Source organism: Lepidochelys olivacea (assembly GCF_965140295.1).
Source record: "Lepidochelys olivacea isolate rLepOli2 genome assembly, chromosome: 2".
NCBI lineage: Eukaryota > Metazoa > Chordata > Testudines > Cheloniidae > Lepidochelys > Lepidochelys olivacea.
The window spans coordinates 137,434,063-137,456,699 of NC_140412.1; positions in this window are offsets into that span (position 1 = coordinate 137,434,063).

The following is a 22,637-nucleotide window of genomic DNA, read 5'->3' on the forward strand; positions in this document are numbered from 1 at the left end:
CTCCCACGGGGTTAAGGGGAAATTCCCCCCAGACCCTGCCATTGTGCTCACCTCCAAGAGGTGCTCCAGCTTGTCAATGGTGGGGGTTTCTGTCAGCAGGCTGCTCAGCATGACATCCATGCTGTCTGTATAGGCCTTGGGCAGAGCCTGCAAGATGAGGGAACACCCGTCCGTTATGAGATCTGGGGCTACGCTGGTCAGGGGATGATTAGAAGGGTTCTCTGGGGAGCCCTGGCAAGACCCCAAAGACACATCCTGGCCTCTCCCATTCAAATCACCCCAGGGACACTTTGCAAGAGTTCATGGCAGGATGCCAGCTGGCTCTTCAATCCTTGCCCTTAGCAGTTCTCTGCAGAGGGCCAGGGACCTAGCAGGGTATGGAACAGCCAAACTGCAATGGATGGGAGCGAGGCGCCCGGACAGAGTCCCGGCAGCAAAGCACAGAATGAGGAAGGAGGGAGAGGATCTGCCAAGGGCGGGTAACACTATCCCCTCTGGAGGGAAGGGGTGCTCTCTGCCATTTTCTTAACCCCCGGGCCTGTTCCCAGCTCTGCTCACCCCTCCCCTATTTTCAGCAGTTCCACCAAACTAAGGGAGTAGGGACCACAGGACCGCTCCTACAACAGAGAAGTAGGATGGTGACCTACCCGGAAGGGAACAGTGTCCTTCCCTGGGCGCATGGTAAAAAACACTGCACAGGACAGCTCGCAGGAGGCCTGATTCCAGCTCCAGGTCCAGTTTGCTGGCAGGAAAGAGGAGCCTTGATTCGACTTTGCAGCACTAGAGTGGCATCACCATGGACATGAAACATGAGGGAAATAGGCACCGGCCAGCAAAAACGGAAATGGAGGTGCCAAGGAGACTAGTGACCAGGCTGAAGTCACAGAGCCAGACACTGGCAGGGCTGATACAGGGCCCGTTCCCCTGATCTCACCCTGGACCCTGCTGCCCCTATTATATGTCCCCCGCCCCAATGATCTTCTCCCTAAGGCCACTGTAACGTTACTGGAGTGAAATGAACCACCCAGCCTGGAAAGAGTGAACGTTCCCGCCTCCTTGGCCGGAGGATGTGAACAGCCACAACTGGAGCGGGAGTGGGAGGATCTGTGACTCCTGGGTTAGGGCCGCTGGACAGGAGGGTCCTGGTACCTGAGGTGGCAAACTGTAGCCATAGAACTCGAGAGGATGGAGCTTCGCTCAGACTCCAGGGGTACGTCTTCAATCAGTTCTTGGGAGACCCAAAGAAGACAAAAGCAGCCAATCCAGCTGGGCCCCCACATTCCTTCCACCTTTCAAACTTACTCCCTCCCTCTCCAGCTGGGACCACCCAATTCTTTCCTCCCCTCAGCCGCCCCTCCGGCCCTACAATTCCCCACTGCCAGCTCTGTGTCTGTGACAGAATTTCCCCTTCCCCTGCTCCCCAATCCTCAGCCCCAAGAATCCCTGTCCTCTGCTGCCCCCTCCAGCCCCACCGTCTCCCAGAACTGGCCCAGGGGAGGCCTCTCTTAGTCTCATGTCTAGCTCCCTCCCCATGGGGTCTCATTCACCGCAATGCTCTCCACAAGGGACGCTTTGGAGCAGTGCGGCTGCAGGGTGTCCTTCCCCTGCTTTTGTGCAGGGAAGCACAGAGTGGGGATAGCGTGCAGGAAGCGGAGCTGCTTGACCCTGTCCTGCACAGATGAGGAGTGGCATTGGGGGAGAGAGAGAGCCTTTTAGGTAGGGACCTCCCCACTCCACCCAAACCGGCTCCAGGGCCCAGGTCCTCCTTTGGGTTGGAGAGGAAAAGCACAAAATCACAGTGTCCTCCTGCAAGGCAGGGCTTCTAACTGGGACAATGGCTGTGGGGAGAGGAGACCCTGGCCTGCATGGGACAAACACCCTCTTTTCGGGGTCACAGATAATTGGGGTTATGGCTTCTCTGGGACAGGGCCCCCCCGGAAGGGCTGGCGGGGGCAGGATAGACTCGATTGTACCTCATCTCTGCCCTGGCGATGCTGCTGGATGACCCTGATGGCAGCTTCCTCTGGGGACACGTCCTCCTCTTCCTCCTCAACCTCCAGCCGGACACTGGGGCTCCCTGCACCAGGCAGAGGAGGACAGAGGGTGACTCCTGCTGCTGCCGAGGGGAAGGACGGGGTGCAGTGGAGAGAGAAAGCTTAATGTGCCCCCCTCCTCTGTAAGGAACCTGTTAGCCGACGGCCAAGGATGTTTGGTGAGGTGCCAGCTATGCCCGTTTATACCATCCGTGACTTTAACCGCTAGGATGCACTGTCCCTTCGCGGCGGGCAGCCCGGGCTAGGCTGACGGATGCCCCAAGGTCCTAACCACCCGTGACTTTAACTGCTAGAGCTCAGAGCTTCTTCGCAGCGGGCAGCCAGGATTGACTGACAGGTGCCCCAAGAGTTTGCCCCGTGGAGGCGGCACAACTCAACGCTAGGCTCTGAGTACTCTCACCTAATGGCCAGGCTTTAGAGCCAAAACGGCTGAGGTTCTTTAATTGTGTCGGCTGCTTTACAGTAAACCAGAGAAAACAAGTCAGGCTTATGCACAAATGGTTACCAAAATTTATTAAGCTAGATTCTAATCATGTGGTTACAAAATTGCTAGTGCCTACTTATTTAAATGTAGAGATGTTACACACACAAACAAGTTACAAAACTGAAGCCACAATCCCAAAGAAAGAAAACAAAGTATAGAGCTCTATTTCAAAATATGTGTACACTAAAGATAGGAGATCAGGTGTGGGTGCTTCTTACCCTCCTTGCATCTCTCGATTCCAGCGGTGCCAAGCCAGGATCGGTCACTCAATTCCGCGGAAAGACGAATAAGGGACAAGGCTGAGGGACCCTCTTAGCTGCAGAAGCCTTGGGAGGCTGTCACTTATCTGACCAGCAGATAGATAGTGAAAAGCACTCCAAAATCATGGTGCTGTAGGTCCCCTACTTATACCTCTGTACTCCTTTATTCTCTTTCTCCTTTCTTATGCCAAATTGAGGCTGGTCTGTCTGGGTGACGCCAGCTTTCGCAAGTGTAGTTTACACATGCAAGGGAGAGAAACAATAAGTGTCGACTACTGGACATTTCTTTTATCAGGGTAAATAATTTTCCCACCTAGGATGTTGGTGTGTGTGCATCACGCTATTTAGTAGGGGCTAAGAGCCATGTCTGTCACAGGGCCTCTGCCTGCTGTGAGCTTAATCGTTGTATCTGTTCCCAGAGGCACATTGTAGCAGCACACCTGTGCTTTTCACAGCTTCAAAGGCTGTGCTGGAATATATGTTAAGTGCCCTGTTCCGGCTTCCTCCTGTGTTTCCAGCAATGCTGGTCTGACGGGGGGGCGGGGCAGGGCCGGGGGGGCGGGGCTGGCTGTCTGGCTACAGAACCCCAGGGCAGAAAGGGTCTCACCCTGCCCCTCCCAGAGATGCCCTCAGCCCCATCAGCTTCAGGGCCCCATGGCAGTCAGGCCACCCCCGCAAAATCATCAGAGGTCCGGGAGGCTGGAGTGCCCCCGACTCCGCCAAGAATGCCCTGCACCGGGCATGGCTGTGCCACTCCCACTAGTGTCAGCAGGGCTCACGTGGCTGAGACCTGACGCCTTTCTGAACCAATGGGCACACGGTGTTACTAGCCCCCCGGCCCCAGTCACTCTCCCTTTCCCTTGGGTCTCCCCTCACCAGTACTGTGGGAGCCTCCAGCCTCAAGGCTCTCACACTCCTCGGAGGTGCTGCTGGCCCCTTGGGAGAAGGTGGAGCTGCTGGTGCTAGAGCAGGGGTTGCCCCATCTCCTCTCCTAGGCAGGGTGGGGACTCTTTAGTGGCCAGGCAGGGGCATGGCTCCTGCTGGGCCCTGGCGCTGGGCTCCTGGCTCCTCTGCTTCCTGGAGAGGAAGCCCCAGAGCTGCCTTGCCTGGCTTCCACCCTGTCCTGGCTCCCTCCTGCAGAGCTGCACCCTGGGCCACCTCCATTTTGGCCCCGAAGGTGTCTCAGGGCCTGTCCTGGAAGCTGGTGTTTTCCTCCTCCAGAACACCAGGCACGTCCACCACTTGGCCTGGCCACAAGCTGCTTCCCCGACAGTGGGGACAGAGGAGCCGCTCTCCTCTTGGGGAAGCCGGTAGCTGCTTCCCACTGGCTCAGGAGCCTTCTTCCCAGCACCTGCTTCAGCCTCATTATCCTGGAACCGAGTGGGGAGCAGCCGTGAGTCTGGGGTCAAAGCAGCAACTAACTAATGGGCCTGTCTGCTCCGCCCCCACCTCTCCTCCACTGAGGCAACTCCCCCTCACTGCACGCCCCACCACGGGGCACAGGGACTGCAATCTACACACACTGGCAGCAGCTCACAGCACAGGCTGCTCCCAAAGCTCCCCCTCCCCACTGAGGCACTGTGACACAGGGGGAGTCTCATCCTTTCAGAGCAGTGGGGTTTTCAGACTGTTTGGACAAGCAGCTCCCTCCTCCTGCCCAGGCCACACGCCCTCCCTGGCTAGAGAAAGACCAGAACCCGGGAAGGAGTCTGAGTTTGCCCTGGGAACTCGTCCCCAGCTAAACTTCACAAGGTTCCAATCATATGAGGCATGAGTCCCCCTCAATTTCCACTGAGTTCAGTGGGAAAGTGGGTGTTCAGCAGCTGGCAGGGTCTGACCCTCCAGAGACTCCTACAAGGGAAGGGCTGGGAGCACTATTGCTGGACTATTTCCACCATGCTGGAGATGGCTCTGGAGAACACCCTGCAAGAAACACGCTGCCCAGGCCCAGAGCAAAGGGCTGCAGGGGGCTGTGTTAGCAAATCTAGTCTCACCGGAAGGAGATCCCCCCTCCTCCTCCCACCATTTCTGCCTCTCCCCAAGCAGAACAGAGAAGCTTCTGAGGAAATGCTACCTGCCACTCACTAGGTCTAGATGGCGCAGTGCTGGGTGGCAGATGCTCAGACTTGGTCTGTTCCTGGCCCTCTTCCTTGCTCTCCCGCACCAACGTGGGCTGAAAAGGGAGCTGCACAATGCCCTGCCAGCAGGGAGACCAACAGTGGCTGTGAAAACAAAATCATGTTTTATTGCCAAGGGATGGTTAAACTCAGGCTAGCAGCCGGGGTCCAGAACTCTGACATACTGCGGGCAGGACGCCTCCCATCTCAAGGTCTCCTAGCACCTCACACACATTCCTGAAGCCTGACAAGCCAAGGGCTGTAGGGGAGGGACTCCAACCCCACTGATAGAAAACTGTGGCCTGGGCAAGGGAAGCCACTGCCTCAGGGTCACACTGGGAGTCAGTGACAGAGCCAGGGATGGAGCCCAGGAGCCCTGTGTCCAGGCCCCTACACTAACCACTAGAGGAACGTTCTTTTCCAGAGCTGGCAATTGCAAGCAGGACCCTGTTCCCAGTCTCCCTGGCTCTGAGAGGGAGTGTGACCGGCTGCAGAGACTGAGGCAGGGGATTGGGGGTCAGGACTCCTGGCTTTCAGTGGCCATTTTCCTATTGACTTATGGGACCTTTGGCAAGCCATTCCCCATCTCTGTGTTTCAGTCCACAGCAGTAAAATGAGGATCTAATACTTACTCACTATTGTAAAGTGCTGAGATTTACCCAGGAAAAGTCGTTCTGTAAGTGCTGTGCAGCACTGGACCCTCATCGGTCAGATCCAAATTCCTAGAGTTTAGATCTGGGCTTTCAGTTCAATCCTGTACAGAGTGAGGAGCCCAGCCCTAGACCTTGGATTGAGGATCAGCCCTTCTTGGGGTGGGAATTGAGCTAGGAGGCTTTTCCGTCCCTCGCCAGGTGGATTAACAATAGAGGGTTTTTAAAATATGAACCGGGTTTTTCAAATTAAACTCACCACGGGTTTTTTCATTAAAAATAAGCCTGCTTCAAATTCAATTTGAATTTGACAATCTATGTTAAGGCCTAAATTTGTTATCATCTCTTAAAATAATTTCAAGAGACTAGAAAGAAATCCATCTTAAGTAGTACATGTTTACTGCCAAGTTTTAAGGAGAGTCAAACGACTGAAGCATCCGGAACCAGAGTTCGTGGAAGTGCTAGAACAGCTTTAGACAGCAGTAGCCCTTCCTGTGAAAGTGCAGAAGGAATAGTTTCTCCCTTTCACTTTATTCATCTAGTTCAGTTCAATGACTAGTTAATGGAATTGAAAAAGAACACTGGGAGTTGACAAAGAAGGCAAACTTGTTTTCTTCCTTCAATCTAGGAATAAACACTAGGTGTGAGGGGATGAGATCTACCCATTGAAAAATCTGGAAAAACATGGTGACCAGAATGTATCAATTCAGTTCACTAACTACAGCTAATATTTCCTTTCTTTAAGAAATCGGGTATTTTTAAATGCAAAACATTTTTGATGAATGTTTTTTTCTTATGCTTCTCTTTCTGGCTCGGCCACAGCATTGCTGTGTAAACACCTCTTGCTCTTTACCTCAGTTTCACCACCTCTGTTTGGGATAGAGACACTTCTCTAACTCCTAGCAGTAGTGCGATTTGAGTAGGTCATGAGAGTTAGACACCTACAGGGGGTTCTTGGTTTTGAAACAACCATTCATTTTAATCACCTTGATTGTAGGAGAACTACTACATTCACGAGAATCAGAAACTGCTCATATTCCATTAAAGAACGGAAGGCAGCAAAATTCATCATATCACCAATTTGTTATGAATTATTTACTCATTCTTTAAAGAGAGTTGAACGCTTTTTTTGTTATGTAGGCCCAGTTCCCACTGCTGAACCAGTACCAATTACACTGGATAATGCTGTAAAACCTATATTTTATTGTCAAATCATGGAAGCCATTCCTCTTCTCCTCTTCTTGTTTTATAAGTTTCAGATCAACAAAATCCTCCCCTTGACAGTCACTGCCCGTGTGGCGCTGCAGGCAGAGTAGCCTGAGCAGGCTGCATTGTGACATCAGGGGTAACTCAGCCACGCATCACTGATTTCACTCCAATAAACCTGAGCATAAACCCTAAACCTGCTACCTGTCTTGGTCATCTCTCCCATTGAAACCTGCGGAATCATTTGCTGACTCCTTTTAACCAATGGGATTGAATTATGAAAATCACCTGCACAGAATTAGCATTGACTGGCTCAGTTAAATCTGATGTCACAGTGCACCTCTACCGGCAGCACCAATTAAATGGGCACAGTGCAGAAACCAAGCTTTGCTGGTGGTTTCTTTTTCTAGTTGTCACCAGAATCAACAAGGTTCTTCCCACTGATGCCTGCCTAGAAATTCCCTGAAATTTTGGAATCAATTGGACATAGTCTTCAAAAATTATCGCATTACAGACAGACAAAGAAATGCCATCGAATTCAGCATTAGGCCTCACTGCACTCAGCCAGCAATGACTTTAACTCCCTTTTAACTCAGTAATAACCCCCAGCTCACCCAATCAGCATGGAGACTCTCAGGGACTGGAGGCTGAGCATTCTCAACAGGTGGCCAAAAGACAGCACTAGTCAGGACAGGAGATCACTCTGGTGGAGATCTCCGTCAGCGCACGATTCCAGCCCCACGTCTTTGTGAGGGCCTCCTACAATGACAGCTGGAGAACAGCCCCACCTGCCTCAGGAAGAAGAGCAGCAGAGAGAAATGGAACAAGAGAAGAGAAAAGAAAAGACAAGACAAGAGGAAGGGCGGAAAAGAGAAGCAAAAAACGGACAAATTCCGAACTCCTCAGTGAGTCAAAGATTCCAAGCCCAGAAAAATCAACTCTGACCATCTAGTCTATACAGAACTTCCCTTAAAGTAATTCCTGTTTGAATTAGAGCGCATATTTTAGAAAAAGAGCGAATCTTGATTTTAAAAATGCTAGTTGTGGAGGATCCATCACAACCCTGGGTGAATTACTTCAAATCCTGACTGTTAAAAATGTTCACCTTATTTCCAGTCTGAATTTGTCTAGCTTCAACTCGCAGCCATTGGATCTTGTTATACCTTTGTCTGCTCCAGTGAAGAGCCCATTAGCAAATAGTTGTTCTCTTATGCTCATCTTTTAACCTTCTCTTTGTTAAGCTAAATAGATCGAGCTGCTTGAACCTATCTTGATAAGGCATGTTTTCTAATCCTTTAATCTTTCTTGTGGCTCTTCTCTGAACTCTCTCAAATTTATCAACATCGGTCTCAAATTGTGGACACCAGAACTGGACACAATATTCCAGTAGTGGTCGCACCAGTGCCCAGTACAGAGATACAGAACCTCTCTACTTCTGCCGGAGAATCCGCTATGGATGGGTCCCAGGGTTGCATTTTCCCTTTTGGCCAAAGTGTCTCAGTGGGAGCTCATGGTCAGTTGATTATCCACCATGACCCCAAGTCTTTTTCAGGGTTACTATTTCCCATGATACAGTTCCCCGGGACAGAGTCCCCCTCTTGTACATATAGCCTATATTTTTTGTTCCTAAAGGGAAACTTTACATTTGGACAGACTAAAATGTACGTTATTTGCTTGTGCTCTGGTAACTAAGCAATCGAGATGGCTCTATATGAGTGACATGTCCTCTTCATTATTTACCACTCCCCCGATCTTTCTGTCATTGGCAGATTTTACAGTGATGATTGTATATTTGCTTCCAAGTCACTGATCAAAATTTTAGGTAGCTTACATCCAAGGACCAAACCCTGCAGGACCCTACTAGAAAGACACCCGCTCGATAATGATTCCTTATTTAAAATTACATTTTGAGACCTATTAGGTAGCCCGTTACTAAGGGGCGGAGTTGGGACATTTTTCTGACAACTTTACTTGTGTTTTCCAAGCCTAGAGCTCGGCTGGTAACGTATGGATCAGGCTGAACAGTTTCCAACCTTCACTGAGAATCTTACCTTCTACACAGGGGATGTCTGCTTTCTGCAATATCAACACAGAAAGGAGAACATGGCCAAAGAAGCTCCTCCTTCACACTTAGATGCGTGACCACAAATCCTCTCTTGGTCCCCAAGGAGAGACCGCAAGGAGGAGTCTTGCTGCAGCAGGCTACAGGGGTCTCCGAAGTTTCCCCTGCCCTGAACCCCTGTACTGCATGTCTGATGTCAAGGGAGCTCTGTGAGGTCACAGCCTCCTCACTGCCTTTGCCCAATAGCCTGAGTTCCTGCCAAAGGCCCTTGTGAAGTCACTGCCACACCCACCTCTCCCTTGCAGGGCTGATGTCTGCCCCTGGACAGCCTGGTAGGATGTTTGAGCTGCTCCCCAGATCACCCCACTTGCTCACTATTGATTTTGGGGAGCAAATAGGCTTCCCAGTAAAACAGCAGAGTCTGTTCCTCACCCCACACTGAGTTTTTCATAGATTGTGAGGCCATTAGGTGTCCTAATGAGGCCTCTATTTCACACGCCATGAAATTCCACACTCTTACCTCCATATCAAAACCAATACTGTGTTTTACTAAAACACACATTCCAGAAAGACATCCATCTGTGATGTGAGGCCGACAAGAAAAACAGAGTCCACCGCTTCCCTTGATAATTTGTTCCACTGGTTAATCTCCCTCACTCCTAGATTAGGACTGGGCATTTGCTGTATTCGGATGTGTTGTTTGAATGGGCTGACTTATCTTCATCATTATTTACCGCAACACCAATCTTTGTGCCACCTGCAGATGTTACCAGCTGTGATGTGATATTGACTTCCAGACGGTTGGTGTAAATGCTGAAGACAGTTAGTGGCTGAGAGCCTGTTCACCCCCCAGGCACCACACACCCACTCCCTCCTGTAGTACAGGAAAACGGCATCCAGCCCTACTCTCAGATGGTTTCAAAAACACGCTTGGCAGCAGTTTCAACTATGGGGTTATGAACCACGCATGGGGGTCCCCTGTTAACAAACACATTTCACATCTAGAGTGTCAACAGACTGCAGTTCTATGCATCTGAGTTTCCCACCTTCTAAACTGGTATGAGAAACCCACCTTGATTTTCTCCATTTAAAATTTGGGAGACTCTATGGCACAGGGAAGTGAAGTGACTTGCTTGTAGTCTCACAGTGATTCAATGGAAAAGCCTGGACGAGAACAATGTATTTGTTCTGGTTCACAGACTGGGCCCTGATCTCGTGTATTCCTTGCCTCTTTGTTCTAAATTCAAGTCCCAGACTGAGTCCCCCTGGTGGACACTCATTAGACTCCCTCAATCAGACCCAACCTCTGGATCCAACTTACAACCAAGCCATGTGGGTCAGGCAATGTCCAGCCACTGCTTCAAGCTGTGGGGCTCCTAAGGCCCTGTCCCAGACACACACTTCTTTTCTGGCTCCCTTCCTGGTGATGTCGGACTTTGCAGTCCAGATGTTCTCGGCCCCAGGGGAAAGGTTTCACAGGCTGTTTTTTAAAGTGATGTGCTCTCTAAGATGAGAAAGCCAATCCTATGCCAGGAGCCCCAGGACACAGTCCAAAACCCAATGGCTCTCAGAAGTGTTGAGAATTCAGAGAGGGGACTGAGGTCAGGTATCTATTTTTTGCACAGATGTGTGACTCTCTTGTGCTGTCTAAGAGTAAAGTGTGTGTGTGTTTAAGAAGTTACTTTGAGAGCCTGGGGTTCCTCCCTTTAACTGCTCTGTGGTCCCCAAGGGGCTGAACCGGAAAGGGAAGTGAGCAGAGGTGAAGGGGGAATCTGGAAAAATGTGGCAAGTGGATGGAGAGGTGTGGGACATCTCAGCACTGGTTCAGGGCCCATCTCCTAGACAGACAGTCCCAGTTGTCCCCCTCCCATCTCCTCATCTGATCTGTCTCTCCCCCCAATCCTGGCCTCCTGTGCCAATCTCACTCCCTAGGCTCCTCATCCAATCACAATACTCATGAATCTCCAGCCTCAGCTCCTGCTTTCAATCTCTTTGCCAAGCCAGTCCCAGTTCTCCTGAACCCCAGCTCTTCATCAGATCCATCTCCCATTCCCCCTCACTTCCTTCCACCCACCCCACTGGTTCTCACTCCCCATCTCCTCTCTGGCTGCAAGTCTTCTTGCTCACTCAGACATATTCTCTGCCCTCCCGTCACCTCCAAATGCCAGTTTCTTTCACCTCCTGCCAGCTTCCAGCATCCCTTAGGCTCTTTCTCCCAATCTACTCACCCCTGTCCCCTAGTCTCTGCATTTGAATCTAGCGCTTCCTCCTATTCTGGGCCCAGCAGGGAGGGGGGCATTGAGAGCACAGGAGAGACAGGCTCTCTGCTCTCAGTTCAGGTACCTGGACTGAGCACAGACCGCAGCAGCTGAGAGCTGCAATTACAGGGAAAGTCCTGCTCAGCCCCAGGCTGGAGCATGCCAGTGCAGACACAATTGTCAGGGCGAATGGAGCAGCTAACGTCAAAGAAGTCTCTATTTTGACTTCTTTGAGATTAGGAGCTCCATTCTCCCTGACTTTTCAAAGACTTCTCGTTTGGTCAATTTAGGTAGATTTTCAGAGACAGCAAAAGGTGCATCCCTGGTACAAAGGCCACCTCCTTGGGAAATTTCAAGTCCCTGTTCCAAAACCTGGGGGCACTAGAGCTTTTAAAAGACAACGGCACCTGAAATGTTTAGCATTGGCTAAGCACTGTCTTCATAAACTCATAGACTTTAAGGCCAGAAAGGACCATTGTGATCTTCCAGTCACCCTCCTGTAACAGACCCATAAGATGTGGCCTAACCTCGTTCTCAACAACAACTGAATTATTTTGACTGAATATTTCAGGAAATATTCAGCCTCAAGGCAGACACCCAGCATGGGAAATTTCAGCCCAGCCAGTTTCAGTTTGACAATGTTATAAGCAACTGAAAACAAAGGCTTATTGTGGGAAGCACTGGGCAACCTTAATAACAGGCAGCGTTGGCAGCGCCCCCTATAATGTGAGGCACTCACAGCTGGCTGGAGCGATGGGATGTCAGTCAGGGCCAGCAAAGGTTAGGATGTCAGAAATCATAGAATCATGGAATATCAGAGTTGGAAGGGACCCCAGAAGGTCATCTAGTCCTGATTTGAATTCACATGCCAGAAATCATCTTTGCAGTGTCCCGCAGCCCCTCCCCTACTTCAAAAACAACTTTTGACAGCTAACTCGGGGGTCTGACCCCACCAGGCGCTTTCTTTGATCCAGTCATGAAGGAGCATCTACGTACAATAACTGATCATGAAACACAGGTTCGTTACTTAGGAAAAAATATGCATGATGAACTGATTCAAATCCTAGCAAATGCCATTAAAAAGAAAATTACAGAAGCTGCCCATTCTGCAAAATACTTTTCAATAATACTGGACTGTACTCCAGATGTGAGTCATGTTGAACAAATGACGATGATCATTCGTTTTGTGGATATGGAAAAGTCTGCAGATGAAGATAATATTGAAGTGCTCATAAAGGAACATTTCTTGGGGTTCGTATCACTGAAGGAGATGACTGGCGCATTTATGACAAACTATTCTACAAGAGCTTGAAACAATGTCATTATCTGTTGAAAATTTACGTGGTCAAGGCTATGATAATGGGAGTAATATGAAGGATAAAGACAATGGTGTGCAAAGGAGAATGATGGAAATCAATCCTAGGGCATTTTTCGTTCCTTGCAGCGCGCATTCTCTGAATTTGTTTGTCAATGATGCTGCTAGATGCTGTTTGTAGTCAAGCAGTTTCTTTGACCTGGTGCAAGGTGTTTATGTGTTTTTCTCAGGCTCAACACGCCGTTGGGAGATTCTGACTCGCCATGTGAATTCTCTAACTGTGAAACCACTTAGTCAGACAAGATGGGAGAGTTGCATTGATGCTTTGAAGCCTCTTCACTATGAACTTGGAAACATTTATGATGCCCTAATTGAAATTTCTGATGATACTACCTTTACTGGGTCATCTGGCAATATGGCACGTTCAGATGCAGAAGCTCTTGCAAATGGCCTTTCCAAAGTCAAATTTGTGACTTCACTCATTTTGTGGTATAATATCCTTTTCGAGATTAACCTCACTCGTAAGCAGCTTCAGGAAAAGAACTTGAACATACATTCTGCTCTTCAAAAACTGCAGCAAACTCAAAATATTCTGGAGGAATTCAGAAGTGATGAAGGGCTCAAAAGAACACTGGTAGATTCTCTCAAGCTTGCTGAAGAAAGAGACTTTCCGACAGACTTTGAACCAGAGCCAGTTCGCGTTTGGCAAAAGAAACAGCAGTTTTCATATGAATGACAAGACACACCTATTCAGAGCCCAAAACAAAGGTTCAAAGTGCATTTCTCTTTGCAGTCCTTGATACTGCTATTCACTCGGTTGGTGAAAGATGTCAACAGATGCAGCAGCTAGAGTCAATATTTGGCTTTCTAGATGATATCCACACCTTGCAAAAGAAAACAGCAAAACGGGTAAGAGAATTTGGTATAAAACTGGAGTCGGCATTGACTCCTGAAAATTCTAAAGACATTGATGCTACAGATTTGTGTAGTGAGCCTGAGACTTTTTCAAGACGACTTAAGAAACATTCCACTCCTGAAGAAGTACTGAAGTTTGTTTGTGAAAACAAACTCTCAGCCAGTTTTCCAAACATTTTTATAGCTCTACGCATTCTGTCAACTTTGCCAGTTTCCGTAGCTAGTGGGAAACGTAGCTTGTCAAAGTTAAAATTGATAAAAACATATCTGCGTTCAACAATGGTGCAAGAGAGACTTGTTGGACTTGCCACAATGTCAATAGAGCATGAACTAGCTGGAAAACTCGATCTGAGAGAACGAGTGACTGAATTTTCAAAACTTAAAGCAAAAAAAGTCATGTTTTAAGAGCACAGAGTGTTTTTTATTCAGAGTGTTTTGTAAATACAAGTTGAAGTTCATTGAAGAGTTTTCTTATTTCTTTCTATATTGGATGTGGTGGTAATGGCAGTTAAAGCAGGATAGTGTAATGGATGATTTTGGATTTGTAATAATAAAAATTATAATTAACATTTTAAATGCATTTTTATTTGAAATCAACTGAAATATCACCTCACTGTCGTGTACAGATCTATTCTGAAAAGTCGTGTCTCTATTTTATTTGATCTCAGAAACATTGGTTGGACAGACGGATGGATGGACAAACCGAATAATTAAGGCTCTGTTTTAAAAAAAAACGCTTAAAAAACAAGAAAAGTAAAAAAGGGGCAAAATGTTTCCCAGTTTACCAAAAACCTCAGCCTCGACCTTCCCTTGCGGTTTGGGCCTGGGGCACTGTCATAAATATAAAGGGAAGGGTAAACCCCTTTAAAATCCCTTCTGGCCAGAGGAAAAATCCTCTCACCTGTAAAGGGTTAAGAAGCTAAAGGTAACCTCGCTGGCACCTGACCAAAATGACCAACGAGGAGACAAGATACTTTCAAAAGCTGGGAGGAGGGAGAAAAACAAAGGGTCTGGTTCTGTCTGTGTGATGCTTTTGCCGGAGACAGAACAGGAATGGAGTCTTAGAATTTAGTAAGTAATCTAGCTAGGTATGTGTTAGATTATGATTTCTTTAAGTGGCTGAGAAAATAGCTGTGCTGAATAGAATGAATATTCCTATCTGTGTGTCTTTTTTGTAACTTAAGGTTTTGCCTAGAGGGATTCTCTATGTTTTGAATCTAATTACCCTGTAAGGTATCTATCATCCTGATTTTACAGAAGTGATTCCTTTACTTATATTAAAAGTCTTCTTGTAAGAAAACTGAATGCTTTTTCATTGTTCTCAGATCCAAGGGTTTGGGTCTGTGGTCACCTATGCAAATTGGTGAGGATTTTTACTAAACCTTCCCCAGGAAGTGGGGTGCAAGGGTTGGGAGGATTTGGGGGGGAAAGACGTGTCCAAACTACGTTTTTTCAGGAAGCCAGATAAAATTTGGTGGTGGCAGTGGAAGTCCAAGGGTAAAATAGTTTGTACCTTGGGGAAGTTTTAGCCTAAGCTGGTAAAAGTAAGCTTAGGAGGTTTTCATGCAGGTCCCCACATCTGTACCCTAGAGTTCAGAGTGGGGAAGGAACCTTGACAGGCACTGATTGCATCTTCGCCTAGGACAGCAGTTGCTGGCAGCTAGTCTAGGGCCGCCCCTGAGAGCAGGGGGTAATGGTTCCAAACTGTCACTTTGTTCAGTGGCTGGTAGCCTACAGAGAGGCGTAGAGTCCCACCTTTCTTCTTCCCAAAAAGGGCTAGGGCACCTGTGGAAAACCTGTGGGAAATGCTTAGTAGCAAATAAACCCTTTCTAACAGTTTTCATGGTTTTACACAGGGAGAGCCACTAGGTCTTTGGACATTGTGTAAATATGGCCAAAGGGAACTTTCAGGCTAGGTTGTAGGAAACCCCTACATTTTCAGTCATCTCCATTCAACCACTCTGGTAGGGGCACCATAGGGCCAGGCACAGGTAACAAGACTACGGTTCACACCTGGTGTGATATGTCCCCTTTTGTATACAGGCCACTTACTTCCGGAATTAAATTTCTGCAAAAAGTTGCACCACCTGATCTCACTTGCTGCATCCGATATTTAGGTCTAGTGCTTGGAGCGTAGGTCACAGCTAGGCGTAGGATTATGCCTAGGCTAAGGGTGATGCTAGAATCAAGCTCCAGGGACTTGCCTGGGTCAACACCGAGATCAGACTCCATAGACAAACGAGAATGAGAACTGGAGCCAGAGTCCAGGTGCAGGCCAGAGGTGAAAGCCGGGTGGTCAGAGTTCAAAGATAAGCCAAGTTGATATCAGGCCAGAGTCCAGATACAGGCGGAAAGTCAAAGCCGGGTAGTCTGAATCCAAGGACTTGGGGAGGATCAGGAGGAGGAGACAAGGCTGGAGTGGGTCAGTGGTGGGGCTGGAGCAAGGAAAGAATAGGGCAAGCACAATGCTAAGCCAGAGTTGTTAGACAACATCTAGAGCCAAGGGTCACACCAAGGTCATCAGCAAGAGACCGGAGCTGAGGGTCAAGCTTGAGTCAATAGCTGGGAACCAGAGGGAAGGGCAGAGCGATGCACGCAGGCAGGAACCAGGAACAAAGTGGGCACTGTGTCAGCATCAGGGCAGGGGGTCTGCCTTGTTGCCCAGATGAGTTACAAGTACTCCCAGGCACTGCCCACCTGGAGCCCTGGAGACCTGGGTTCAAATCCCACACATCCCCTTGTCTCTTTTCCTAAGAATAAAAGGAGGACAGCAGGATGACAAAGATGTCTCTGTCCTGGCTCTTTAATCCTTGCCCTTAGCAATTCTTCCTACAGGGCCAGATGTTAGGGGGCTTATTCCTTCACCCACTTACTTCCCTGGTCCTTCTCGCATGAACAGAGAGCAACAATACCCGAAGTCCAAAGGTGCAAACAATTCGATGTTTATTGGGGTGAACTTCCAGCAAGCATGATTCCAGTTTCCTTCCTTAGTTTGCTCCTTCCCAGCTCTGACACCACAGAGCCTTACACCTGTGTCCCTGTTCCCATTCCTACACTTAGCCAAACATGATTCCAACTTCCTTACTCCCATTCCCTGTTCCCATCTCCCTTACCCACATGCCCATGCCCACCCCCACCCCCTTCCTCATTGACTACCTTAACCAATCATTTTCCTGAAATTTAACTAACCAATCCTAACATATTGTGACATGATTATTTAACCAATTATATCCCACCACCTTAATTAGTTTACACCCGGCAAAATTAATTATACAGCAGACAGGAACAATCACAGAACCAGACAGAGATTATACAGACAAACAACAGCAAAGTGGGAACTACAATGACAAGACAACACAGAAGTGAGGATTTCACATCCCAGCTATTGATAAGTGAGTTCTTGCCAGACAGGATGCTATCAAACTAAGTTTCCTTTTACATTTTCTAGGCACTTCCCTTTCTCTGGAGGTGATAGGAATACAATCCTGTCCTGATAGTGCCTAACAGCCCAATAGCACCTTATTTCAATGTGACTAGTTTGGAATGTGAGGATGTGACCGTTCGCTTCCCAGCTTATGGCTGCCTCTGCTGCTTAGCCAAAGGCCTTAGCCTAAGAACAGGGCCTCAGACTGTCACAGAAAGAGAAGGCCTTTACACCAGCAGATAGTGATTTTGATTCTTTTATACCTCTATAATTAGCCAAGTGATAAGAATACACCTAAATTCTTAGAGTATAGGCCTTTACAGACAGGCATGAATATCTATATCCTAACACCAGGGACCTAGCAGGGTATGGAACAGCCAAACTGCAATGGATGGGAGCGAGGCGCCCGGACAGAGTCCAGGCAGCAAAGCACAGAATGAGGAAGGAAGGAGAGGATCTGCCAAGGGCGGGTAACACTATCCCCTCTGGAGGGAAGGGGCCCTCCCTGCCATTTTGTTAACCCCCGGGCCTGTTCCCAGCTCTGCTCACCCCTCCCCTACTCTCAGCAGTTCCACCAAACCAAGGGAGTAGGTCGAAACCACAGGCCACTCCTGCTCCTGCAACAGAGAAGTAGGATGGTGACCTACCCGGAAGTGAGCGGTGTCCTTCCCTGGGCGCATGGTAAAAACGCAGCACAGGACAGCTCGCAGGAGGCCTGATTCCAGCTCCAGGTCCAGTTTGCTGGCAGGAAAGAGGAGCCTCGATTCGACTTTGCAGCACCAGAGTGGTGCGGGCACCACCATGGACATGAATTCTCAGGGAAATAGGCACCGGCCAGCAAAAACGGAAATGGAGGTGCCAAGGAGCGCAGTGACCTGGCTGAAGTCACAGACCCAATCAGTGGCAGGGCTGCAATAGGGCCCATTCCCCTGATCTCACCACTGGACCCTGCTGCCCCTGTTATCTCTGCCCCCGCCCCCCGGTGATTCTCTCCCTAAGGCCACTGTAATGTCACTGGCGTAAAATCAACCACACAGCCAGGAAAGAGTGAACGTTCCCGCCTCCTCGGCCGGAGGATGAGAACAGCCACAAATAACCTAGGAGTGGGGGGATCCGTGAGTCCCAGGTCTCAGCCTGACCAGCACCAGGGTTAGGGAAACTGGACGGGAGGGTCCTGGTACCTGGAGGTGGCAAACCGTGGCCATAGAGCTGGAGAGGATGGAGCTTGACTCAGAGCCCAGCGGAAGGTATTCAATCAGCTCCTGGGAGACCCAAAGGAGACAAAACAGCAGGTGGATTCTGGCCCTGATTACCCACAGGCACTTCCCAGAGAGGAGGCCAAAGTGCGCTGCAGACACAGCCAGCATATCCCCCCGCACACACACATCCAGCTTCCCAGTATTCAGCCCCAGGAATCCCTATCCTCTGCTGCCCCCTCCAGCCCCACCATCTCCCCACACTGGTGCAGGGGAGGCTTCTCTTCGTCCCACGTCTAGCCCCCTGCCCCAAGGGGCTGGGCACGGGTCTCGCTCACAATGCTCTCCACAGGGGACGCTTTGGAGCAGTGCGGCCGCAGGGTGTCCTGCCCCTGCTTTTGTGCAGGGAAGCACAGAGTGGGGATAGCGTGCAGGAAGCGGAGCTGCTTGGCCCTGTCCTGCACCCACTAGGAGTGGGGTTGCGGGAGAGAGAGAGCCTGTTAGGTAGGGACCTCCCCACCACACCCAAACTGGCTCCAGGGCCCAGGTCCTCCATGGGTTGGATAGGAAAAGCCCAAAACCACAGGGTCCTCCTGCACAGGCAGGGTTTGAAACTGGGACAGTGTCTGTGGGGAGCAGAGACCCTGCCCTGCGTGGGACAAACACCCCCTCTTGAGGGTCCCAGATAACATGGGAGAAATGCTAGGCAGAAAAGGAGAGAGGGTGACTTCTGCTGCTGCCGAGGGGAAGGACGGGGTGCAGTGGAGAGAGAAGGCTTAATGTGCCCCCCTCCTGTGTAAGGAACACCAGGGCAGAAAGGGCCTCACCCGGCCCCTCCCAGAGATGCCCTCAGCTCCATCAGTTTCAGGGCACCATGGCAGTCAGGCCACCCCCGCAACATCATCAGGGGTCCAGGAGGCTGGAGCTCCCCTAACTCCACCTAGAATGCCCTGCACCAGGCATGGCTGTGCCACACCCACTGGTGTCAGTGGGGCTCACGTAGCTGAGGACTGACAACTTAGTGAACCAATGGCACAGGGTGTTACTAGCCCCCCCGCCCCAGTCACTCTCCCTTTCCCTTGGGTCTCCCCTCACCAGTACTGTGGGAGCCTCCAGCCTCAGGGCTCTCACTCCTCGGAGGTGCTGCTGGCGCCTTGGGTGTAGGTGGAGCTGCTGGTGCTAGAGCAGGTGTCAAGGTTCCTCCCCCACTCTGAACTCTAGGGTACAGATGTGGGGACCTGCATGAAAACCTCCTAAGCTTACTTTCACCAGCTTAGGTTAAAACTTCCCCAAGGTACAAATTAATTTTATCCTTTGTCCCTGGATCTCCACTGCCACCACCAAACTCTAACTGGGTTTACTGGGAAACGTAGTTTGGACATCTCTTTCCCCCCAAAATCCTCCCAACCCTTGCACCCCACTTCCTGGGGAGGTTTGGTAAAAATCCTCACCAATTTGCATAGGTGACCACAGACCCAAACCCTTGGATCTGAGAACAATGAAAAAGCATTCAGTTTTCTTACCAGAAGACTTTTAATAGAAGTAAAGAAATCACCTCTGTAAAATCAGGATGGTAGATACCTTAGAGGGTAATTAGATTCAAAACATAGGGGATCCCTCTAGGCAAAACCTTAAGTTACAAAAAAGACACACAGACAGGAATAGTCATTCTATTCAGCACAGTTCTTTTCTCAGCCATTTAAAGAAATCATAATCTAACACATACCTAGCTAGATTACTTACTAAAGTTCTAAGATTCCATTCCTGGTCTATCCCCAGCAAAAGCAGCATACAGACAGACACAGACCCTTTGTTTTTCTCCCTCCTCCCAGCTTTTGAAAATATCTTGTCTCCTCATTGGTCATTTTGGTCAGGTGCCAGCGAGGTTACCTTTAGCTTTTTAACCCTTTACACGTGAGAGGATTTTTCTTCTGGCCAGGAGGGATTTTAAAGGGGTTTACCCTTCCCTTTATATTTATGACAGCAGGGGTCACCCATCTCCTCCCCTAGGCAGGCTGGGGCCTCTTCAGTGGCCAGGCAGGGGGGTGGCTTCTCCTGGGCCCTGGCGCTGGGCTCCTGAATCTTCTGCTTCCTGGAGAGGAAGCCACAGAGCCGCCTTGCCCTGCTTCTGTCCCGTCCTCGCTGCCTCCGACACAGATGCACCCTGGGCCACCTCCATTTTGCCCCAGAAGATGCCTCAGGGCCTCCTCTGGGAGCTGGTGTCTCCCTCCTCCAGAATGCCAGGCACATCCACAGCTTGGCCTGGCCACAAGCTACTTCCCCTCCAGTGGGGACAGAGGGGTTGCTCTCCTCCTGGGGAAGCTGGCAGCTGCTTCCCACTGGCTCTGAAGCAAGCTGCACAGCCTTCTTCTGCAGCGTTTCCCTGAGCCTCTCCATCATCAGCCTGAGCCTCTCCATCCTGGAACTGAGTGGGGAGAAGCCATGAGTCTGGGGTCAAGGCAGTCTCTCACTAACGGTCCTGTCTGCTCTGTCCCCCTGTTCCTCCCCCCTCACTGCACGCCCCACCATGGGGCACAGGGACTACAATCTACACATGCTGGCAGCAGCTCAAAGCACAGGCTGCTCCCAAAGCTCCCTCTCCCTACTGAGGCACTGTGACACAGGGGGAGTCTCATCCGTTCAGAGCAGTGGGGTTTTCAGTCTGTTTGGAGAAGCAGCTCCCTCCTCCCGCCCAGGCTACATGACCCTCTCTGGCTAGAGAAAGACCAGAACCCGGGAAGGAGTCTGAGTTTGCCCTAGGAACTTGTCCCCAGCTAAACTTCACAAGGTCCCAATCATATGAGGTATGAGTCCCCCTCAGTTCCCACTGAGTTCAGTGGGAAACTGGGTGTTCAGCAGCTGCCGGGGTCTGACCCCCCAGAGACTCCTACAAGGGAAGGGCTGGGAGCCCTATTGCTGGGCTGGAGATGGCTCTGGAGAACACCCTGCAAGAAACACGCTGCCCAGGCCCAGAGCAAACGGCTGCAGGGGGCTGTGTTAGCCAATCTAGACTCACTGGGAGGAGATCCCCCCTCCTCCTCCCACCATTTCTGCCTCTCCCCAAGCAGAACGGGAAAGCCTCTGAGGAAATGCTACCTGCCACTCACTAGGTCTAGATGGCGCAGTGCTGGGTGGCAGATGCTCAGAGTTGATCTATTCCTGGCCCTCTTCCTCGCTCTCCCGCACCAAGGTGGGCTGAAAAGGGAGCTGCACAATGCCCTGCCAGCAGGGAGACCGACAGTGGCTGTGAAAACAAAATCATGTTTTATTGCCAAGGGATGGTTAAACTCAGGCTAGCAGCCAGGGTCCAGAACACTGACATACTGCGGGCAGGACGCCTCCCATCTCAAGGTCTCCTAGCACCTCACACACATTCCTGAAGCCTGACAAGCCAAGGGCTGTAGGGGAGGGACTCCAACCGCACTGATAGAAAACTGTGGCCTGGGCAGGGGAAGCCACTGCCTCAGGGTCACACTGGGAGTCAGTGACAGAGCCAGGGATGGAGCCCAGGAGCCGTGTGTCAGGCCCCTACACTAACCACTAGAGGAACGTTCTTTTCCAGAGCTGGCAATTGCAAGCAGGACCCTGTTCCCAGTCTCCCTGGCTCTGAGAGGGAGTGTGAGAGACTGAGGCAGGGGATTGGGGGTCAGGACTCCTGGCTTTCAGTGGCCATTTTCCTATTGACTTATGGGACCTCAGGCAAGCCATTCCCCCTCTCTGTGTTTCAGTCCCCAGCAGTAAAATGAGGATCTAATACTTACTCACTATTGTAAAGTGCTGAGATTTACCCAGGAAAAGTCATTCTGTAAGTACTATGCAGCACTGGACCCTCATTGGTGAGATCCAAATTCCTAGAGTTTAGATCTGGGCTTTCAGTTCAATCCTGTACAGAGTGAGGAGCCCAGCCCTAGACCTTGGATTGAGGATCAGCCCTTCTTGGGGTGGGAATTGAGCTAGGAGGCTTTTCCGTCCCTCGCCTGGTGGATTAACAAGAGAGGGTTTTTAAAATATGAACCGGGTTTTTCAAATTAAACTCACCACGGGTTTTTTCGTTAAAAATAAGCCTGCTTCAAATTCAATTTGAATTTGACAATCTATGTTAAGGCCTAAATTTGTTATCATCTCTTAAAATAATTTCAAGAGAATAGAAAGAAATCCATCTTAAGTAGTACATGTTTACTGCCAAGTTTTAAGGAGAGTCAAACGACTGAAGCACCCGGAACCAGAGTTCGTGGAAGTGCTAGAACAGCTTTAGACAGCAGTAGCCCTTCCTGTGAAAGTGCAGAAGGAATAGTTTCTTCCTTTCATTTTATTCATCTAGTTCAGTTCAATGACTAGTTAATTGAATTTGAAAAGAACACTGGGAGTTGACAAAGAAGGCAAACTTGTTTGCTTCCTTCAATCTAGGAATAAACACTAGGTGTGAGGGGATGAGATCTACCCATTGGAAAATCTGGAAGAACATGGTTACCAGAATGTATCAATTCAGTTCACTAACTACAGCTAATATTTCCTTTCTTTAAGAAATCGGGTCATTTTAAATGCAAAACATTTTTGATTAATGTTTTTTCTTATGCTTCTCTTTCTGGCTCGGCCACAGCATTGCTCTTTACCTCAGTTTCACCATGTCTGTTTGGGATAGAGACACTTCTCTAACTCCTAGCAGTAGTGCGATTTGAGTAGGTCATGAGTGTTA